The sequence below is a fragment of the Carcharhinus amblyrhynchos genome, unplaced genomic scaffold (assembly GCF_965287045.1).
Source record: "Carcharhinus amblyrhynchos unplaced genomic scaffold, sCarAmb.v2.hapA scaffold_39, whole genome shotgun sequence".
Taxonomy (NCBI): Eukaryota; Metazoa; Chordata; class Chondrichthyes; order Carcharhiniformes; family Carcharhinidae; genus Carcharhinus; species Carcharhinus amblyrhynchos.
This window is the reverse complement of record NW_027649780.1, coordinates 2,305,588-2,327,536: the sequence shown is the minus strand read 5'-3', so window position 1 is coordinate 2,327,536 and position 21,949 is coordinate 2,305,588.

Sequence of the window (21,949 nt, the reverse complement as noted above, 5' to 3'; positions counted from 1 at the left end):
CCTATCTATTCCTCTCAACATTTTATGAACCTCTATCAGGTCGCCTCTCAACCTTCGTCTCTCCAGGGAGAAGAGACCTAGCTCCCTCAACCTATCTTCATAAGGCATGCCTCCCAATCCAGGCAACGTCCTTGTAAATCTCCTCTGCACCCTCTCAATAGCTTCCACATCCTTCCTGTAGTGAGGCGACCAGAACTGCACACAGTACTCCAAATGGGGTCTGACAAGAGTCCTATAAAGTTGCAGCATTACCTCCCAACTCCTAAACTCAATCCCTCGATTAATGAAGGCCTGCACACCATACACCTTCTTGACCACATCCTCCACCTACGAGGCCTGTTTAAGAATCCTGTGGACCCGGACCCCAAGATCCTTCTGCTCTTCAACCCAGCTAAGACTCCTACCCTTGATATTGTACTCCTGCGTCCTGTTGGTCTTGCCTAAATGGACCACTACACATTTATCCACGTTGAATTCCATCTGCCACTTCTCCGCCCAGTGTTGCATCCTATCTATGTCACGCTGCAACTTCTGACATCCCTCCAGACTATCCACAACACCACCAACCTTCGTATCGTCGGCGAACTTACTAACCCATCCCTCCACTTCCTCATCCAAGTCATTTATGAAAATGACAGACAGCAAGGGTTCTAGAACAGATCCCTGGGGCACTCCACTGGTGACCGACCTCCATGCAGAAAAAGACCCATCCACAACCACTCTCTGCCTTCTGCAGGCAAGCCAGTTCTGGATGCACAAGGCCAAAGCCCCTTGGATCCCATGCCCTCTCACCTTCTCAAGAAGTCTTGCATGGGGGACCTTATCAAACACCTTGCTGAAGTCCATGTAAACCACGTCTGCCGCTCTTCCTTCATCAATGTGTTCAGTCACGTTTTCAAAGAACTCAACTAGGCTCGTAAGGCACGACCTGCCCCTGACAAAGCCGTGCTGACTATTCCTGATCATTCTAAACTTCTCGAAATGCTCATAAATCTTGTCCCTCAGATCCTCTCCATCAACTTACCAACCACTGAGGTCAGACTCACTGGTCAGTAATTTTCCGGGCTATCCCTGTTCCCTTTCTTGAAAGTAGGAACCACATCCGCAATCCTCCAATCCTCCGGAACCTCTCCTGTCTCCATCGACGACACAAAGATTATTGCCAGGAGCTCTGCAATCACTTCCCTCACCTCCCACAATAACCTGGGGTACATCCCATCCAGTCCCAGTGACTTATCTATCTTGATAGAATTTAAAAGTTCCAACACATCCACTTCTTGAGTATCCACGTACTCAATTTTTTAAGTCTGCCGCAAACCGATTGTACAACCTCCCAGATCACTTTCCACCGTGAATACCGAGGCAAAGTACTCATTAAGCACCTCTGCCATTTCTTCCAGTTCCACACAGACTTTTCCCCCTTCACCTTTTATAGGTCCTATCCCTTCTTTTCTCATCCTTTTACTCTTCACATATTTGTAGAATGCCTTGGGATTCTCCTTAATTTTACCCGCCAAGGCCTTCTCATATCCCCTTCTGGCTCTCCTAATTTCTTTTTTAAGCTCCTTTTACAAGCCTGATACTCCTCTAGATCCTTAACATCTCTTAGCTCTCTGAACCTTTTATACACCTTTCTTTTCTTCCTGACCAGGTTCACCACAACCTTCATGCACCACGGCTCCTGCGACCTACCAAAACCCCCTTGTCTCATCGGAACGTTGTCGTGCAGAGCTCCAGTCAAACATTCCTTGAAAAACCGCCACCTTCCTTCAGTACTTTTCCCCAAGAACACCTCCTTCCAGTTTACTCGTCCAATTGTCTGCCTGGTGTCATCATATTTCTCCTTACTCCAGATAGTGATGTGTGTAGCTAGTGGGGGGATGGATAAGGGCGACAGTGATGTGTGTGGGTAGTGAGGGGGCTGGGTAAGAGGGACAGTGATGTGTGTGGGTAGTGTGGGGGTGGGTGGATAAGAGGGACAGTGATGTGTGTGGGTAGGGCGGGGGCTAGATAAGGGGGACAGTGATGTGTGTGGGCAGTGGGGGGATGGATCAGAGTGACAGTGATGTGTGTGAGTAATGGGGGGGTGGATAAGGGGACAGTGATGTGTGTAGGTAGTGGGGGGGGGGTTGGGGTGGATAAGGGGGATAGTGATGTGTGTAGCTAGTGGGGGGATGGGTCAGGGCAACAGTGATGTGTGTGGGTAGTGAGGGGGCTGGATAAGAGGGACAGTGATGTGTGTGAGTAGTAGGGGGGTGGGTGGATAAGGGACACAGCGATATGTATGGGTAGTGGGGGTGGATAAGGGGGACAGTGATGTGTATGGGTAGTGGGGGTGCTGGATAAGGGGGACAGAGATGTGTGTGGGCAGTGGGGGGGGGAGCTGGGTAAGAGGGACAGTGATGTGTGTGAGTAGTGCGGGGTTGGGTGGATAAGGGGGACAGTGATGTGTGTGTACACCATCTCTCCCGCTTGTCGCTCCCGGGCTGCTTTCTGCAGCTCGGGAATGATCTGACACAAGTGCACTTTTTCAATTTTTTTTCCTACTACGCATGTGTAGTTCAGAGCTCCAATCGTTCTGGCTGTGCTTAGCCCTGCCCACAGCGCAAATGGGACTGGAGATGGCTGAGAGGGTATGGGGACGCCTGAAAGCAGATTTCTGCATCGGATCTGCATTATGCCCAGATTTGGCACTTGGAATGAAGATGGTAAAACCAAGCCCTCTATCTCTGCAAAATAAGTTCTAGAATTTCGGCATAACCGCACAGTCTGAAATGCAGCATTGCTTACGTGTTTTTGTAGTGTGCTAGAACATAGAACCCTACAGTGCAGAAACAGGCCCTTCGGCCCATCAAGTCTGCACCGACCACAATCCTACGCATATCCCTACACATTTACCTGCTAATCCCTCTAACCTACACATCCCAGGATACTGAGGGGCAATTTTAGCACGGCCAATCAACCTAACTCACACATCTTTGGACTGTGGGAGGAAACCCACGCAGATACGAGGAGAACGTGCAAACTCCACACAGACAGTGACCCAAGCCAGGAACCGAGCCCAGGTCCCTGCAGCAGTGCTAACCACTGTGCTACCGTGCCGCCCAAACACGCTGGTTATCGTGTTCGCCTTACACACAAAGAGCTCTCCGGTCAAACCTGGCAGTAATGTTGTCAAATTATTTTAATTTCATAATGAGAAAAAGTTCAATTATTTGTTGATTTACAATGAATTATTAACTGGCCATTGAGTAATTCTATCTTTTGTGATTGTAAGTCAGGAAGCAAATGTTTAAAATGAAAAGAAAAGGGAAAAAGACTGTGATGGAGAGCAAGGCAGAATGATTAAATAACATAAGGGATAATGGACAAGACAACATTGACCTGTGATAGTGGAGCCCTGGTTGTCTATTGGTTCAGAGTTAATGCTGTTACCAACACAGCTCAGGCTCAGTTTAAGCTGAACAATCTGTTTCTAAACAGATTATTGTATCTGAGAGACTTGATTATTGTGTAAGGGACAACTAGGAAGGCAATAGGTAAACTGATCATTCTCAACTCATTGGTAAGATCACGGCCAGCTTGTCCAGCGAATCCGTTAGGATTCGGGACTTTCACAGCTGTTCCATTCCCGGCTATGGCTGAATTCGATTTCACCGCTATGTGAACTGTTATAATAAAGAGGAATTCCTCATTGAATGAAACAAAGATCTTAGCGTTTGTTATACAGAGTTAATCCTCCATCAAACGGGCGGTAATCAAATCCTTATCGACAATTACAAGGACCTTCCGGTATAGTGTTCTATTCCTGTTGTCATGCATTGCATTCTAACTCAGTGTTCATATCACGCAGGGCAACAGTAAGCTTGACAGTCTAGGTGGTAATATGGCTCAATGCTTTAAGGTGCTGGCTTTTGGATCAAGTTTGTCGGGACGCTGGGTTTGAATCCCATCACTGATAAAATAATTTGTCAGCCTGACCAGTTCATTGAATATCTCTTGGAGTAAGTTAATGTCTATTGTGCTGAGAAGAATTCGATGTACCAACAATCCTGTCAATAATATCACATGGGTCATAGAACCCTACAATCCTACAGTGCTGAAGGAAGCCACTTGGCCCATCTCACCCTGCAACCCCACATATTTACACCACTGACAATAAGGTCAAATTAGCATGGCCAATTTACCTAACCCACACATTTTTGGACTGTGGGAGGAAACCGGAGCAAACCCACACTGACAAGGGGAGAAAGTGCAGACTCCACACAGACAGTGACCAAGGCTGGAATCGAACCCGGGTCCCTGGCACTGTGAGACAACAAAGCTAACCAGTGCGCCACCATAATCAAAAATCAACTCCTGGCCTTTTGTCAGCCAGAGGAACACTGAACCAATCTTACTTTCACAAATAATAAATTGCTAACTGCCCGATGTTATGAAGTATGAAATGAAACATCGTTGTTAGTGTGTCATCAAATTATATCAGTGAACAATATGGGGGGAACTGCCTTCTTTTATTTGGTTCAGATCTGGGTTTTTTTTTTGCTGAATAGCTGCAGTGTGATATTTGTCATCACCCTGCTTCTGGCACCTCTCGTATCACTAGAAGGGCCGTTAATATTATCTGAATCTCCAACAAATTCCCCATGATAAGTTGATTGAAACTCTGAAATTGTCGTCTGAATTTATGTCATAGAGTCGAGGCATAGAGGTCTACAGCATAGAAACACACCCATCATCCCAACTTGCCCATGTTGCAAGTTGTCACCGTTAAGATAGTCGCAATTGCCCACATTTGGCCCACATCCATCAGTGCTAACCTTACCCATGCAATTGTCTAAATGTTTTTTTCAGGAAGAAAATTGTACATGACGCTGCTCCTACCTTTGACAGCTCATTCCAGACACTCACCACACTGAGTGAAAAAAAGAAAATGACCTTAGGTTCAAAACTGTTGCCAGCATTGCACCTCCCAAATATAAATCTGGAGGAGGGATAAAATTAGAGCTCTGAACTTTTGCTGAATTTGGGTTCTTGCTACAACCGTGCGGTATTTTTCTACTTTAAATCTTGCCTCAAATAGAACAGGTGAAGCCATTCTATTCTGTGTGTGGATTCGTTAAAAGTGCTGCATCTCTTTCCCAGAATTCCGACTGACTGCTTCTCATGGTCTCAGTCTGAAATCTGATTTCATTGTGTCCCTCTTCCTTACATTCAATTAATTGACTGTTCTTATTCCAACTCTAGAAAGATGCGGACAAATGTATCTCAAATTATCTAATTTCCATGTCAGTGGCAGATCTACGGATTGTTATCATCGATCTCATATTGAGGCAAATACCCATCAATTTGACTGAACAGTTTCAGTTCAGGAATAATATTCAAGTGTGCAACACCCATACTGTCCTGCTTTTTTTCAGTCGCTGGTTCTTCTGTCTGGTTCACTGTCATTTTCACCTTTGATCGATTCATGGCCATTGCTTGTAAGAAACTACTAATGAAATACTGCACTGGGAAAACAGCAGCTGTGGTTCTCGGAACAGTGAGTCAGTTGGTCTAAAGAACACTTTCTGGAACTTCACTTGTGAAGATCGATATTGGCTTTCCAACAACTCCTGATTTATGTGTTGTAGATGTTGGTATCATTACTCACCAGCGTGGGGAGCTGTTCAAACTTACATTATATTTTAACCCTGTTTCTTCCTTTACTGTTGATTCTTCTGCTCAATGTGTTAACCGTTAAACACAATCTCGTGTCGGGCAAAATCCGCAGGACACTTCAGAGACACAAGACTGGGGAGAGTCCAACTGTCCCCGAATAGAGAAGTGAAGACAATCCATCAAATTACTCTTTGCATTGTCAGGAAATTTTAGCCTCTTTATTGTTTATAAGACCAATTGTATCTCTTAAATTAAATTCAATTGTGTTTAACAACTTTTGTTCAGGATCTGGGATTCATGTTCCAACTCCTGATCTGCTGCAACAATGCATGTATTTATGCAATGACCCAGTTACAATTTAGCAAGGATCTGAAGAATGTGGTGTTTCCATTTACTGGAATTATGAAAATCATTAAAAGTGAATGGATATTACCTTATCACAATGTGTTTATCTGATATTACACACAAAACCTCACCTCAATCAGGTACACACAACGAGGTCTGTTTTGCTTTATTTATCCTGATAAATCAATGTCTAGAAATTGTAGAAATAGAAATAGAAGTAATCTGATATATAGCAGATTAGCTGTAAAGACTCACATTCTAAGCACTATTCTGTAAACTGTGCGTGCCTTTATACACCCTGTTTGTGAACCCTCACCTGACAAAGGAACAGCGTTCCGAAAGCTAGTGGTGTTTATTACCAAATAAACCTGTTGGACTTTAACCTGGTGTTGAACAAAGATCAAAGAACAGTACAGCACAGGGAGCAGGCCCTTCGGCCTCCCAGCTAGACCATTGGTTTGTATCCCTCCATTCCCAGTCTGCTCATGTGACTATCCAGATAAGTCTTAAACGATCCCAGCGTGTCAGCCTCCACCACCCTGCTTGGCAGTGCATTCCAGGCCCCCACCACCCTCTGTGTAAAAAATGCCCCTCTGATATCTGAGTTAAACCTCACCCCTCTCACCTTCAGCCTGTGACCCCTCGAGATCATCACCTGGGAAAAAAGCTTCCCACTGTTCACCCTATCTATCCCCTTCATAATTTTGTACACCTCTATTAGGTCTCCCCTCATTCTCCATCTTTCCAGGGAGAACAACCCCAGTTTACCCAATCTCTCCTCATAGCTAAGACCCTCCATAACAGGCAACATCCTGGTAAACCACCTCTGCACTCTCTCCAAATCCTCCATGTCGTTCTGGTAGTGTGGCGACCAGAACTGGACGCAGTACTCCAAATGTGGCCTAACCAACGTTCTATACAGCTGCAACATCAGACCCCAGTTTTTATACTCTATGCCCCTTCCTATAAAGGCAAGCATACGATATGCCTTCTTCACCGCCTTCTCCACCTGTGCTGCCTCCTTCAAGGATTTGTGGACTTGCACACCTAGGTCCCTCTGTGTTTCTACACTCTTGATGGTTCTGCCATTTATTGTAAAACTCCCCCCTACATTAGTTCTACTAAAATGCACCACTTCGCATTTATCTGGATTAAATTCCATCTGCCATTTCTCTGCCCAATTTTCCAGCCTATCTATATCCTGCTGTATTGCCCGACAATGTTCATCGCTATCAGCAAGTCCAGCCATCTTTGTGTCATCTGCGAACTTACTGATCACACAAGTTACTCCCTCTTCCAAATCATTTACATATGTCACAAATAGCAGAGGTCCCAGTACCGAGCCCTGCGGAACACCACTGGTCACAGACCTTCAGCTCGATAAAGACCCTTGATTGATAGCCACTGTCTCCTGTGGCCAAGCCAGTTCTCTAGCCATCTAGCCACCTCTCCTTGTATCCCATGAGCCTTAACATTTTTCACCAACCTGCCATGAGGGACTTCGTCAAAATCCATCTTGACAACATCCACAGCCCTTCTTTCGTCAACTGTTATCGTCACCTCAAAAAACTCCACCAAATTTGTAAGGCATGACCTCCCTCTTACAAAACCATGCTGTCTGTCACTAATGAGATTGTTCCATTCTAAATGTGCATACATCCTATCTCTAAGAATCCTCTCCAACAACTTCCCTATCACGGACGTCAAGCTCACCAGCCTATAATTACCTGGGTTATCCCTGCTACCCTTCTTAAATAACAGTACCACATTCGCTATCCTCCAATCCTCTGGGGCTTCACCTTTGTCCAATGAAGAGACAAAGATTTCCGTCAGAGGCTCAGCAATTTCATCTCTTGTCTCCCTGAGCAGTCTAGGATAGATGCCATCAGGTCCTGGGGATTTGTCAGCTTTAACGCTCCCTAAAAAACCTAACACTTCCTCCCTTGAAATTGAGATTTTCTCTGGTAGGTCAATACCTCCCTCTGAGACACTCCCAGTCAACACGTCCCTCTCCTTTGTGAATACTGACGCAAAGTATTAATTTAGGATCTCCCCTGTTCCCTTGGGTTCTAAGCATATTTCACCTCCTTTGTCCCTGAGAGGTCCAATTTTTTCTCTGACAACTCTTTTGTTCCTAACGTATGCCTTAGGGCTCTCCTTAATCCTGTCTGCCAACAACATTTCGTGACCTCTTTTTGCCCTTTTAACTCTCCGTTTGAGTTCCTTCCTACTTTCTCTGTATTCCTGCAGCGCTCCGTCTGTTTTCAGTTGCTTGGACCTAACGTACGCCTTTCTTTTCTTTTTGATCTGATCCTCAATACCCCCTGGTTATCCACGGCTCTCGAATCCTGCCTTTCCTATCCTTCCTTTTTACAGGCACGTGCCTGTCCTGCAGCCTTATCCTTAAAAGACTCCCACATGCCAGATGTGGGCTTACCCTCGAACAGCCTCTCCCAATCAACGGAGACTAATCCTTGCCTAATCTGACTATAGTTAGCCTTTCCCTAATTTAGCATCCTACCCGTAGGACAACACTTATCCTTGCCCATTACTATCCTAAAGTTAACAGAATTGTGGTCACTATTTGCCACATGTTCCCCTACTGAAACTTTGATGACCTGACCGGGCTCATTTCCCAGTACTAGGTCCAGTATAGCCCCATCTCTAGTTTGGCTATCTACATATTGTTCCAAAGAACCTTCCTGTACACATTTTACAAATTCCTCCCCGTCCAGGCCCCCAGCCCTACGCACTTTCCAGTCTATACCGGGGAAATACCAGGGAAATTAAAGTCTCAAAGTTGTGAAACTTCTTACAGTGTTTCCCCCAATCCAACGCCAGCATCTCCACATCATGGCTCATAGCTACTGCAGGTATTGGACTTTGTGAGTTTCCAAGAAGTTCTGAGACTTGCTGGTCGCATCAGGAACCTGTTGCTGACATTCAACATTGAAGAATATGGTCAAGAATTCAGGTTTTCAGCAGGACTTCGCCTGGTGCACTCGCCTGTTTATAACAAGATATGGCACATGAATTCTGTTCTGCTTTCCACATATGGTGTTATTGCTTATTGTATTCGTGATTATTTCGGACTGCAATGTGTACATTCAATGCACTGATAGGAAACAGACATCAGAAATAGAAACAGGAGTACGCTATTCAGCTGTTCAAGCCTGCTCCACCATTCATTTTGATTATGGCTGATGATCAAAATCTACATCCTGACCCGCCCTTCCCCCAAATCCGTTGATCGCTTTAGCCTCAAGAGCTGTATTCAATTTCTTCTTGAAATCACGCAATGTTTTGTCCTCAGCTACTTTCTGCGGTCGTGAATTCTGCGGATTCACCACTCTCTGGGTGAATAAATTCCTCCTTACCTCAGTCAAGTAAGGTTTACCTCTTATTCTCAAAATATGACCTCTAGTTCTGGACTCTCCCACCATTGGGAACATTTATTTTCTGAATCAAACCAGTCTAAACCTTTTAAAATTTTATAAGTTTCGTAGAGATCCTGTCTCACTCTTCTCAACTCTGCTGAATATATGATCTCAACTGACTTAATCTCTTCTCGTATTACAAACCTGCCATTGGTGCCATCAACATGTGAAATCAGGAACCGACTAAATGTCCGTCACCAACCCAGAAGGGATAATGAGATGTGGGAAACCCAAATAGATGTTTAGATCAGTCATCATTATGACTGATTCACATTCTGAGGGATGGTGGTGGTGGTGGTGGGTGGGGGGGGGGGGGGGGGGTGTTGCGGAGGTGGGGGGGGGAGGTGGGGGGTGGTTGGTTGTGGCACGTTGGCTTGGGAGATGGTGTATAATGTTAGGTCATGAGAGGAATCTCAAGGAGTTGGTTAGGAATCTCAAGGAGCTGGTTTGCAAGTGCAACAGGTAATTAAGAAGGCAAATGGAATTTTGTTCTTCTCTGTTAGAAGATAGAGTTTAAAAACAGCAAGATGATGTTGCAGCTGCATAAGGTGCTGGTGAGGCCACACCTGGAGTACTGTGTCTCCTTACTTGAGAAAGGATACACTGGCCCTGGACGGGTGCCGAGGAAATTCACTAGGTTGATTTCAGAGTTGAGAAGGTTGGATTGTGAGGAGAGACAGAGTAGACTGGGACTATACTCTTTGGAATTCAGAAGAATGAAGGGAGATCTTATAGAAACATATAAGATTATGAAGGGATTGGATAAGATAGAAGCAAGGAAGTTGTTTCCACTGATGGGTGAAACTGGAACTATGGGGCATAACCTCAAAATAAGGGGAAGCAGATTTAAGACTGAATTGAGGAGGACGTCTTCACACACAGAGTTGTGAATTTGTGGAATTCCCTGCCCAGAGAAACGGTTGAGGCTACCTCAGTGAATGTTTTTAAGGCAAGGATAGATAACTTTTTGAACTGTAAAGGAATTAAGTGTTATGGTGAGCAGGCGGGTAAGTGGAGCTGAGTTCACAAAAAGATCAGCCAAAAAATGGCACTGCAGGCTCGAGGGGCCAGATGGCCTACTCCTGCTATTAGCTCTTATGTTCTTGTGTCAGACACTAAAAACGTAAGATTGATTGTTGAAGATATAATATTTGTTACCACAGCTCAACACATTTTTGGCTGTGGAGAAATTAGACCTTATCCATTTACAGAAGAGCATCAGGTATTAGGAGTTGTGCAGCACACGAGAGAAGATTTGGAAAATTAAACATTTTTCTGATGAGTATACCAAAGGAAAATGAACATATAAGAGTGGACGGAAAATCCAATTCCTGGGAAAGGGATGGAATGGGTGGGTCGACACGTTTCTTTGCTTTCTGCTTCTTATCCAACTGTGCGAACCCAACAACACCGCCCATGCCCCCTTCCCCGCCTTCCAAATTACATGGTTCGCCGGAAATATCAGTCGAAGTTGCAGATGTTAAAACAAATCAACATGGGGCGGCTTCGTCCCCAATTTACATATTTATGTTCTATTTCATGTGAGCTGAAAATTACAATTATGAAATGATTCATAAATTCTGCATCGCTACTTCTTTATAATTGTAAGTCAATCAATTTAGCTGAATTGAGGTTAGTTGATGGACAAACAGGAATAGAATTTAATAATCACATTTATCGGTGACTCCTTACGCAAAGACACTCATTTGTGATCTAATCTTTCGGTTAAAAAACTGTAATTGTATCAGAAACTGAAAATTAGCGCTCATGCAAGTTACTTTCACATCACTGAGCGTGGGTGAGCAATCACCTGCCTCATGTACATCGATATCAGAATCAGACAACTGGTGGAATTGAAAACATGTTGAATTGATATTGCCTGATTCTACTGCGATGCATTCTTTCCAATTCTTTGACTGATTTTTATGGATACAAATATTTAAACATTTATTAATCTATCCGTCCGACTAATCCACTTTTAGACCCTTGCTGACTATTTGTTTCAGTTAAGATGTGAAGTATGTTGTACACTATTGTCAACTACTTGGCAAGAAAAAAAATGCGGAACTGAGATGTTTACAAAGGGGTATTTTCAGTTCCCTGCCCCACAATTTATTCTTCACGGTCACTCACTTTTACAGCAATTTCCGTCTGAGAAATTGAAGAGGAACCGAATAAGTATATTGGCGCGCCCAGCAATATAGCTGAGATAACGCCATCTAAGTGACATGGACTGAAAATAGCATGGACTGAGCTGCATGGCATTGGTTCACTCTGCACCTATCGCAAGCAAACTGTGTTTTTTCATAAATAAAGATAATTTGGGCTGTGACTAAAATGGGGGCACATGTTTTGTATCGGTTGGTGACATGAAAGCAGAGATAAGCGCATCTAGTTGGAAGGAGAGAATCAGTTCCTTGTTTTAGTTCCTTATGATACAGAACCGCAGGTTATTAGTGACATCGGGGCGAAATCCCGCTGCATATTGCAGTGAATGTCACTGACACGGATTGGTTTTGTGTATAATATATATATATATATATACATAGCATATACATAAATAATACATACATATATAGCATCTTTCCCTATCACATGATATTTCACAGCACAGCACCAGTTATCAGTAGTTTTTAAAAAACACATAACAGCTGAAGAAAAAGAAATACCCATAGAGAAAATATACAAGTCAACACATTTGTGCTCAGGGATAATGCCGTCTTTCACTGGACTTCCATTCATTGACTCACGTTCCTGAAACATTCATCAATCAAAAATAATAATGTCTGACCCTTGACAACTGTATTACGATTCCTACAATCGTACCATGAGTACAAAATCCGGTTATGAATGGACATGATCACTTTCAGGTTTTCAGGTAGAAACGGATTATTTTATTGAGGAATTTAATAAATGTGACATTCCAAGGGACGTGAATACAACTGGAGTGGCTAAACCTCAGAAAAAAATAAGTAAGTTTTGCATTGAGACGTCAGGTGATCATACCTTAGTCATAAAGAAAGCCTCCGTCCCTCAATAAGGTGGCCATAAACAGAATGGGAAGTGTATGAAATCTAGATTCCTTATCAATCTGTGACGAGATAAACGAGGATAGAGCCAATACTGGGCATGGGTGTCCCAATCGTTTCAATGTTATTATTAATGCCAGGATTATATAAATTGGATAAACTTCAGCCATGAACAATAAATGAGTGAATTAGTTCTCGTGATTCACTCGTCCTTAGCAATCTCAGTGTCAATAAGAGAATTGATTTCGACTTTTCTAAAAGGTCATTCCAAAGATTGGTTATTCCTTGTATAGAGACGTGCAGTCTAACATCAGTGATTATTATCACTGGAGGAAGGTATACAGTAGATTTTTCAAGTGACATATTCGAGACGGACTGTTTCCCTTGGCATTTACTAAGGACTTAGAATGTGATTTAATTAGACTGAATTTTGAAATAGATAGATTGTGCAACAACATTTAAATGGACAGCACGTTAGCTGAAGAGCATCTAGCAATATTGTTTGGAACGTGTAGTCATGTGGCGGGAGGAATTCATTGTAGAGACGCTTGAAGTGTCGGTTTTGGTAGGAGGAATGAGGGACGACCAAAATAATTAAACATACTGTTCTGAATGGAATGCAGGCTCAGAGGGACCTGAACATAGACCTGCAGAAACTAATGTTTGAAATATGGCAAGATGGTTAAGCGGATAACTGAAAATTTCATCAATTTCTGGTACACAATTCCGTAAGGATGAGAAGCTACCATGTAAACATGAAGAAACAGTTTATTGAAATGCTTTTACAAATCAGGTATTTCAGCTGCACCCGTCATTTGGTTCCTTTAGTTCCTGAATATCTCTCCTTCCGAAAACTAATTCAATCAATGTTTTTGGGAAAAAAAAGTTGGTCATCGGATAAGGGTATGCTAGCTTTGACTAATTCATTGCTGCCATTGCGGAGGTGGTGATGAGTTACCTTATAGAACGGTTGCAGTCCACTTGGATTTGGAACACATCGGGCGGAATTTTCCCTTCCCACTGCCCTGGTCGAGTCGCATGGCATTGCGATAAAAGAGTGACGTTAGAAAGGGAGTTCCAGGATTTTAACCAGCAACAGCAACGAAACAAGGGTTAGCGACCAAGTGGTGATCTTTGTCTCTGTGGTAGAAACACACTGAGATGTGCAATGGAGTTAAGACGTTTTACTTAACAATCGTAAAAACCTAAGCATAAGTGACCGTCACCGTCAATTTCTGATGCAACAAACTTCAAAGAGAAATATCGAACCATTTATCTTGTTTGTCCTCCCAAGAGATTTATTTGTTTCTGCCTTTCAATGCAAACATCCTTCATTTTCAAACCTTCAGAAAGCGTAGGCTCCATTTATCCTCACAGCACATTCATCTCATCAGGAAGATCTTCCTTTCGATCCTTTGTTTCAAAATAGGACACGTAGAAATTTCCTGAGGAACGGAGACAAGAATGGTGCAGAGTAATCCAACTGCGGTCAGGTCCAGCAAAGTAAACTTCGAAATAATCCAATTGATTTAACTGGCAGCGGTTTGCCAATTGGTTCAGTGGCAGATTTCCACCTGCATTTGGGAAGGAATCATGCCTTCGGGAGCTGCAAGCCAATTAATTGGTCACCAATTACTCAGGGCCAGCAGCATGAAAAATAAACTCCAACTCTCTGAAGTTGTTCCAAGCCGTCCATTCTCCTTTTGTGCATCGTCAATTTTAATCACTACAGTATTGGGCTTTCAATTAGCAGGGGTTAATCTCTGTAATTTTATTCCAACAGCTCTCCAGATCTCTACTCCCTTCCCTGCTTCAAGGTGATTTGTAGTAGTTATTAACAGTGATGTGGGAAATAAAGGCTGATTACTACGCTTATTGCAATTACTCTGAGCTACACATATGAAGCAGTTTCATTATATTTTCCCATCACAGTGTGCAAATGTATTATGTATTTTGCTGGAAATAGTGTCACCGTGTCTGAAAACATCTAGCCTTTTAAACCTCATATGTTCCTGTAGCTTGTCAGTCCAGGAAAATATTATAGAATATTCTTACCACATGCACAGGAAGACCACGAAAAGATGCACAAAAAGATCGGCCCCAGAGAAATATGCAAGGCTCTGCACTTTGGAAGGAGAAATGGAGTCATAGACTATTTTCTAAATGGGGAAATACTTAGGAAGTCAGAAACACAAAGGGACTTTGGAATCCTTGCTCAAAATTCTCGTAAGTTTAAGGTGAAAGTTTCAGTTGGTAGTTAGGAAAGCAAATGTAATGTTAACATTCATGTCGAGAGGGCTCGAGCAGAAGAGCAGGCGTGAACTGAGGCTGGATGAGGCTCTTGTCAGAACCCATTTGGAGCATTGTGAGCAGTTTTGGGCCCCGTATCTAAGGAATGATGTACTGGCCTTGGAAAAGGTCCAGAGGGCGTTCACAAGAATGTTCCCAGAACGAAGAGCTTAACGTATGAGGAATGGTTGAGAACTTTGGGTCTGTATTAGTTGGAGTTTTAAAGAATGAGGGGGGAATCACATTGAAACGTACATGACACTGCGAGGGCGGGATAGAGTGAATGTGGAGATGATGTTTCCACTAGGAGGAAAAACTAGAAGCAGGGGTTCAACCTCCGGTTAAAGGGATGATCCTTAAGACAGACATGAGGAGGTGTTCCTTCAGCCAGAGAGTGATGAATCTGTGGGACACTTTGCTGCAGAAGCCGTTGAATATCTTTAAGGCAGAGATAAATAGGTTCTTGGTTAAGAAGTGGGTTGGGGGTTATGAGGAAAAGGCAGGAGAATGGGGATGATAAAAATAAAAGCCATGATTGAATGGCGGAGCAGGCTCGATGGCATAGTCTAAGCCAAGTAGCCTAATTCTGCTCCTGTGTCGTATGGTCTTATAAGAAGCCCACTTCTTGCCTTCAAACAACCACGCAACTTCAAACAGACAATTGCCCACAGCAAGCTACGACCCAATCTTCAGGAGAACAGGGACCACGACACTACACAACCCTGCCACAGCAATCTCGGCAAGATGTGCCTGATCATCGACATGGATGCCATCATCTCACGTGAGAACACCATCTATCAGGTGCACGGTACATACTCCTACAACTCGGCCAACGTTGTCTACCAGATACGCTGCAGGAAAGCATGTCCCGAGGCGTGGGAGACCATACAGATTCTACGACAACGGATGAATGAACATTGCTCAACAATCACCAGGCAAGACTGTTCTCTCCTTGTTGGGGAACACTTCAGCGGTCACGGACATTCGGCCTCTGATCTTCGGGGAAGCATTCTCCAAGGCGGCCTTCAGGACAGCGCAGAGTCGCTGAGCAGAAACCGATAGCCAAATTCCGCACACATGAGGATGGCCTCAACCAGAATCTTGGGTTCATGTCACACTATCTGGAAGCTCCACGACTTGCCTGGGCTCGCAAAATCTCACCAAATTGCCAAATTAATATAGTAGACTAATACATGCCATTGTCTCTGTCCTATCAGATATTCTGTCATGTGAATGTTTCTCCATTACTGTCTACATTTCCCGCTGCCTCGATAAAGCAGCCAGCATAATTAAAAACTTAGCGCATCCCTGGCATTCTCTCTTCCACCTTCTCCCGTCGGGGAAAAAAAGGTACAAAACTCTGAGACCAACCGACTCAAGAAAAGCATCTTTCCTGCTTCATGGACCTACCTTGCATTAAGTAGATCTTTCTCTTCAGCTTAACTATGACTGTAACATGACATTCTGCACTGTCTCTCGTTTCCTTCTCTAAGAACCGTATGTTTTGTCTGTATTGCAACGCAAAAAAAACTTTCCACTATATGCTAATACATGCGGCAATAATAAATCAAAGTAAATCGAATAAAAATCTTCTGACTTTCAACAATTCCAGTCTTCAAGTAACATTTGTCCTAAAACATCACTGACCCATCTTTCTCCTGCCATGTCTCACGTCTCTCCTTTTCTTCAAACACAAATTTGATCTGCTAAATTTCCTGTGAAATTCCTCTGTGAAGTTCACTACATTAATGGAAATCTGGTCACTTTAGTCAGAGGTGCTGCATGAATGGAGCGCTGTTATTTTTCGGACAAAATTTAATCATGTGAATAATTAATCTGGTATTTCTCTTGAATGCTTTCCCATTTGTAGATCATTCATAAGTTCGGGAAAATATTGAGAATATAGTGATTAATAAATAAAATTTTAATTCAGTAGAGATTTTCGCAAAAAAACGAACACAAGTTTTATGGCATCGAAGCAGGATGTTAATTCTAACCTGTCGATGCGGCATTCCGTTGCTTCACTGTAGTTTATTCTTCCTTCCTACTTCTAACAGTGCAACCTTCTATCCCCTTTTGCAGGGTTTCACTGTTCAGATTCCATTGAAACACCAGCATAACGTTCAATTCAAACTCGGGGTAGCGAATGTTGCCTTCTCACAACTCTTCGACTGAATAAGTTTCATTCGAAGTCCAAGTTCGACTTCTTGCTGACCCTTTTTATACTTGTGGCCTCGAATTATGTCCTTTCTTACAAAGAAAACATTTCCTCTGTACAGCCTCTGAAACATTCCTTTCTTCAGTGGCCGGTATTACCTCACCATGATGGAGACGGAGGTGAAGCAGGCTGTTAGCAGCAAGCTGGATTGTAAATTGAAGTATTTCAATATCATCCTTGAGCATATTTTCTGCATTATCTTCAATGCCTCAGTTTGAATTTATTTTATAATGTGTCATACAGAACTATCCAATTATTTAACGGTGGACTAAACAATTTGATTTACAGGTTTATCATAATTTGCTGACTTTTCACTAATATACCTCAAATTGAAACATTCATTGCTTTACTGTCTTAATAACCTGTGGCACAACGATATGAAAGTGATTCTTTCTGCTTCCCCGACACTTTGGCAAGAATTCCCCAGCCGCATTCAAGCTGGCGGGTTTTTCCTGCCCCGCTGACTGCGGCCCCCTGCCTTTGGGTTTCCCGCCAGTTTGGGGTGATTGAGAATTCTCATTGATAGTGGCGACCTGACAATCTCACCGCTGGCAAACAACACATCACTTCCCGCCAGCGGGAAACACGTCCTTCGGAGGCCGGAGAATCTCGGCCTCCATTTTTCTACCATGTGACAATGTGCAAACTTCAACTAACAGGTAGATTCCATTCCCTATTAAAATGCAATTTGTCATTTTCTGGAAACCAGAAAAAATGGCAACAAATCAGCACATGCATCTGCGCGATTAGATTAAGGTGGATATTTTAGCTGCCGTTAAGGAGCAGCAAGGGAATTGAGGGTGAACAGCTTATAAGCAATTTTTTTTTGGACTGAGATCATATAATGTGGGCATTAGCCTCTCTGTATAGTTTAGCGCTCTGGCACATGAAGGGTTAACATGGAACTCTGTGCAGCAGCATCCAAAAAAATGATGTGAAGGGAGACATGCCCTCAGAGGTCAGCGCTCCGTTGACCGAACCAGTAATAGAAACAAAAATGGAGACAGCTCACAGCTTGCACCTTAGCACTATAAATGCGTAGAACGTCTGGGTTTGTTTTAACAAATTCTAACTGTTGAGCTAAATAGGACAAGGGATATCTTAATAAGACTGAGTGAGAAATGCTAAACACCTCAGAGCGCCGTGCTGAGTAAATGCCAACACTCATCTTTTGGGCTAAGAAACGAATATCTTGACGCCCTTTGTAATTATATTAATTGAAATAACGTTCAATTAGCTTTTTATCTGATTCATTGTTGTACCTTTGAAAACAATTATACAAATATGTTGGGGAGACTTTAAACTAATTTGGCAAGGGGATTGGGACTGATGTAGGAAGTCAGACGGAAGTGGAGACAGAAACAGCAAGCAGTAAGGGGAAAAGTGGAAGACAGGGAAACCAAAGACAAAAATTACGAAGGGCCACTTATGTCCGAATTCTGAGAGGGCATTAAATGCATCACCCAAAAAAGGCCTAGAGATTCTTTGCCGTAATGTGAGGAACACTTGTAATCAAGTGGAAGAATTATCTGTACAGACAGCCATTAACGGATATCATGGAAGAGCAATGACAGGCCTGGCTCCGGCGTGAAGAATGATGGGAACTCAACATCCAGGTGTATTCAGTATTCAGGAAAGGTAGACGGAACGGAAGAGGGTGGAGTAGCGCTGCTGGTTAAAGAGGAGCTTAACGCAATAGTTAGGAAGGGCATTCACCTGGACAATGTTGAATCTAATGGGTGGACGCGTGGAACACCATAGGACAAAAAACGTCAGTGGGAGTTGTACACAGGCCATCAAACAGTAGTAGTGATGCGTGCAGTAATGGTACAGCAGTTGTTGTTGTGTGACTTCAACCTGCATATTCATAGAATCATGGAAACCCCACAGTACAGAAACAGGCCATTCAGACCATCGAGTCTGCACCGACCACAACTCAACGAGGCCCTACCCGCATATTCCCACATTTACTCGCTAACTCCTCTAACCCACACATCTCAAAACACTAAAGGGCAATTTTAGTATGGCCAACCAACCTAACCTGCAGATCTCTGGACTGTGGGAGGAAATCGGAGCACCCAGAGGAAACCCACGCAGATATAAGGAGAATGTGCAAACTCCACACAGACAGTGACCCAAGTTGGCGATCAAACCCAGATCACTGGAGCTATGAAGCACTGTGCTACCATGCTGGCTAGGTTAAGCTTGCAAAGGATACTGAAAGGGTTATTAGTGGACAGGAAATAACAGAGATTTTAATGACAGATGAATGACCTTCAACCACTGTACATTCCTCTCTGGCGTATAAGGAAAACGGGGAAGATGGTTCAACCATGGATAACAAGGGAAATCAGGGATAGCTTTAAAGTGAAAGGAGAGGCATAATAATTGGCCAGCCAAAACAGCAAACCTGACCACTGGGAAAACTTAAATATTCAGCAGACGAGGACAAGCGGTTTAATTCGGAAGGGGAAAATACAAGAGGAGAGCATGCTTGTGGAAAACATAAAAGCTGACTGCAATAGTTTCGATAGATATGCAAAGACCAAAAAAAAGGCTGCTGGAGACGAAGGGTGTTTCCTGCATTAGAATCAAATGAATTCACATGGGCAACAGAGAGATGACAGAGCATCTGAACAAATACTTTGCAGGTGTATTAATTGAGGAGGACACAAAAAACCTTCCATAACTACTAAGGGAGATGGAGTTTAGCATGAAGGAGGAGCTGAAGGAAATCGATATTCGTCAGGGAATTGTATTTTGGAATTTCCTGGAATTAAAACCCGAAAGATCCCAGGACCTGATGATCTGAATCTCAGAGAGCTTATTGACGTGGCGCGAGAAATAGTGAACGCACTGGTGATCATTTTTAAGCATTCTATAGATTCTGGAAGAGTTCAAATGGATTGAAGGGTAGTTCATGCAGCCTCACTTTTTCAAAGAGTCGGGAGAGACAAAACGGAGAATTACGGTTTAGCCTGACATTGGCAGCGGGGAGAATTCTGTCATATGTTATTAAGGATGTATCAGCTGAGGATTTGGAAAGCAGTAATTGGTTGCCTCCAAGTCGGCGTGGACTCACGAAAGGAAAATGGAACTTGACAAATCTTGAGTGTGTGTGTTTTTTTTTTAAGGTCGTGACTTGCAGAGCGTACAAGGGTGAACCAGTGGATGTTATGTATTGGGATTTCCAAAAGACATTGACAAGGTCCCAAACAAGAGATTAGTGAGCAAAACCAATTCTCATGGTATTGGGGGCAATGTGGACAGAGAATTTGTTGCCAGAGTCAAAACAGAGAGTGGGAATAAACAGCTCTTTTTTTTCAGAATGGCAGATATTGACTCATGCACCACATGGTTCAGTGCTGGGACCCCAACTATTTACAATATACACTAATGGTTTGGACGAAGAAATTCAATGCAATTTCTCCAAATTTGCAGAATACATCAAGCTTGGTGACGATGTGTGTGCTATGAGGAGGATGGTAAGATGCTGTAGGGTGACTTGGGCAGGCTGAGTGAGTGGGTGAATGCAATATAATGTGGATGACTGTGAGGTTATTCACTCTGGTGGCAAAAACTGGAAGGAAGGTTATTATCTGAATGGAAAAAAGGAAGTGCAACACAATCTGGGTTTTATGGTAGAACAGTCGCTGAAGGTTTGCATGCAGGCACAACAGGCAGTGAGGAAAGCTAATGGCATGCTGGCCTTCATAGCAAGACAATTTGAGTATAGGAGTAGGGATGACTTGCTGCAGTTATACAGAGCCTTGGGTAGGCAACATTTTGAGTACTGTGTGCATTTTCGATCTCCTGGTCTGAGGAAGGACATACTTGCTATTAAGAGAGTCCAGCAAAGGTTCACCAGACCGATTCCCCCAGTGGCAGGACTGACATATGAAGAAAGTCTGGATCAACTGGACTTCTACTCACTGGAATTTAGAAGAATGAGAGGGGATCTAATCGAAACGTATCACATCAAATGGGACTGGGCAGGCTAGATGCGGGAAGAATGTTCCCATGTTGGGGAGTCCAGAACGAGGGAACACAGCCTCAGAAAAAAAGATATGGCATTCAGGACTGAGATGAGGGTGAACATCTTTCATAGAGTTTTGCAGCATGGAAACAGGCCGTTTGACCCAACATGTCCAGGCGTCCATTTTTTAAACCCCTAAATAATCCCAATTGTGCGTGTTTGGCCCGTATCCCCCATTCCCATCTTACCCATGTAATGGGCGAAATGATTTTTAAAAGACAAAATTGTACCCGCCTCTACTATCACCTCTGGCAGCTTGTTCCAGACACTCATCACTCTCTGTGTGAAAAAAAGCCCCTCTGGACTCTTTTGTAAGCTTCCCCTTTCACCTTAAACCTATGCCCTCTAGCTTTAGACTCCCCTACCTTTGGGAAAAGATGTTGACTATCTGGTTGATCTATGCCCCTGATTATTTTATAGACGTCGATCAGATCACCCCTCTGCCTTCGATTCTCCAGAGAAAAAAAAACTCTCAGTCTATCCAGCCTCTCCTTATAACGCAAACCATCAAGAACCGATAGCATCCCAGTAAGTCTTTCTGCACTCTTTCTAGTTTAATAATTTCCTTTCTCTAATAGGGTGACCAGAACTGTACATAGTACTCCAAGTGTGGTCTTACCAATGTCTTGTACAACTTCAACAAAAGTCCCAACTCCTGTAGTCAATGTTCTGACCAATGAAACCAAGCATGTTGAATGTCTTCTTCATCACCCTGTCCAGCTGTGACATCGCTTTCAAGAATCTATGAACCTGTACGCTAAATCTCTTTGTTCTGTAACTCAACCCAATGCCCTACCATTAACTGAGTAAGTTCTGCCCTGGTTCAATCTACCAAAATGCATCACCTCACTTTTATCAAAATTAAATTCCATCTTCCATTCGTCAGCCTACTGGCCTAATTGATCAAGCTCCCGTTGCAATCGGAGATTATTGG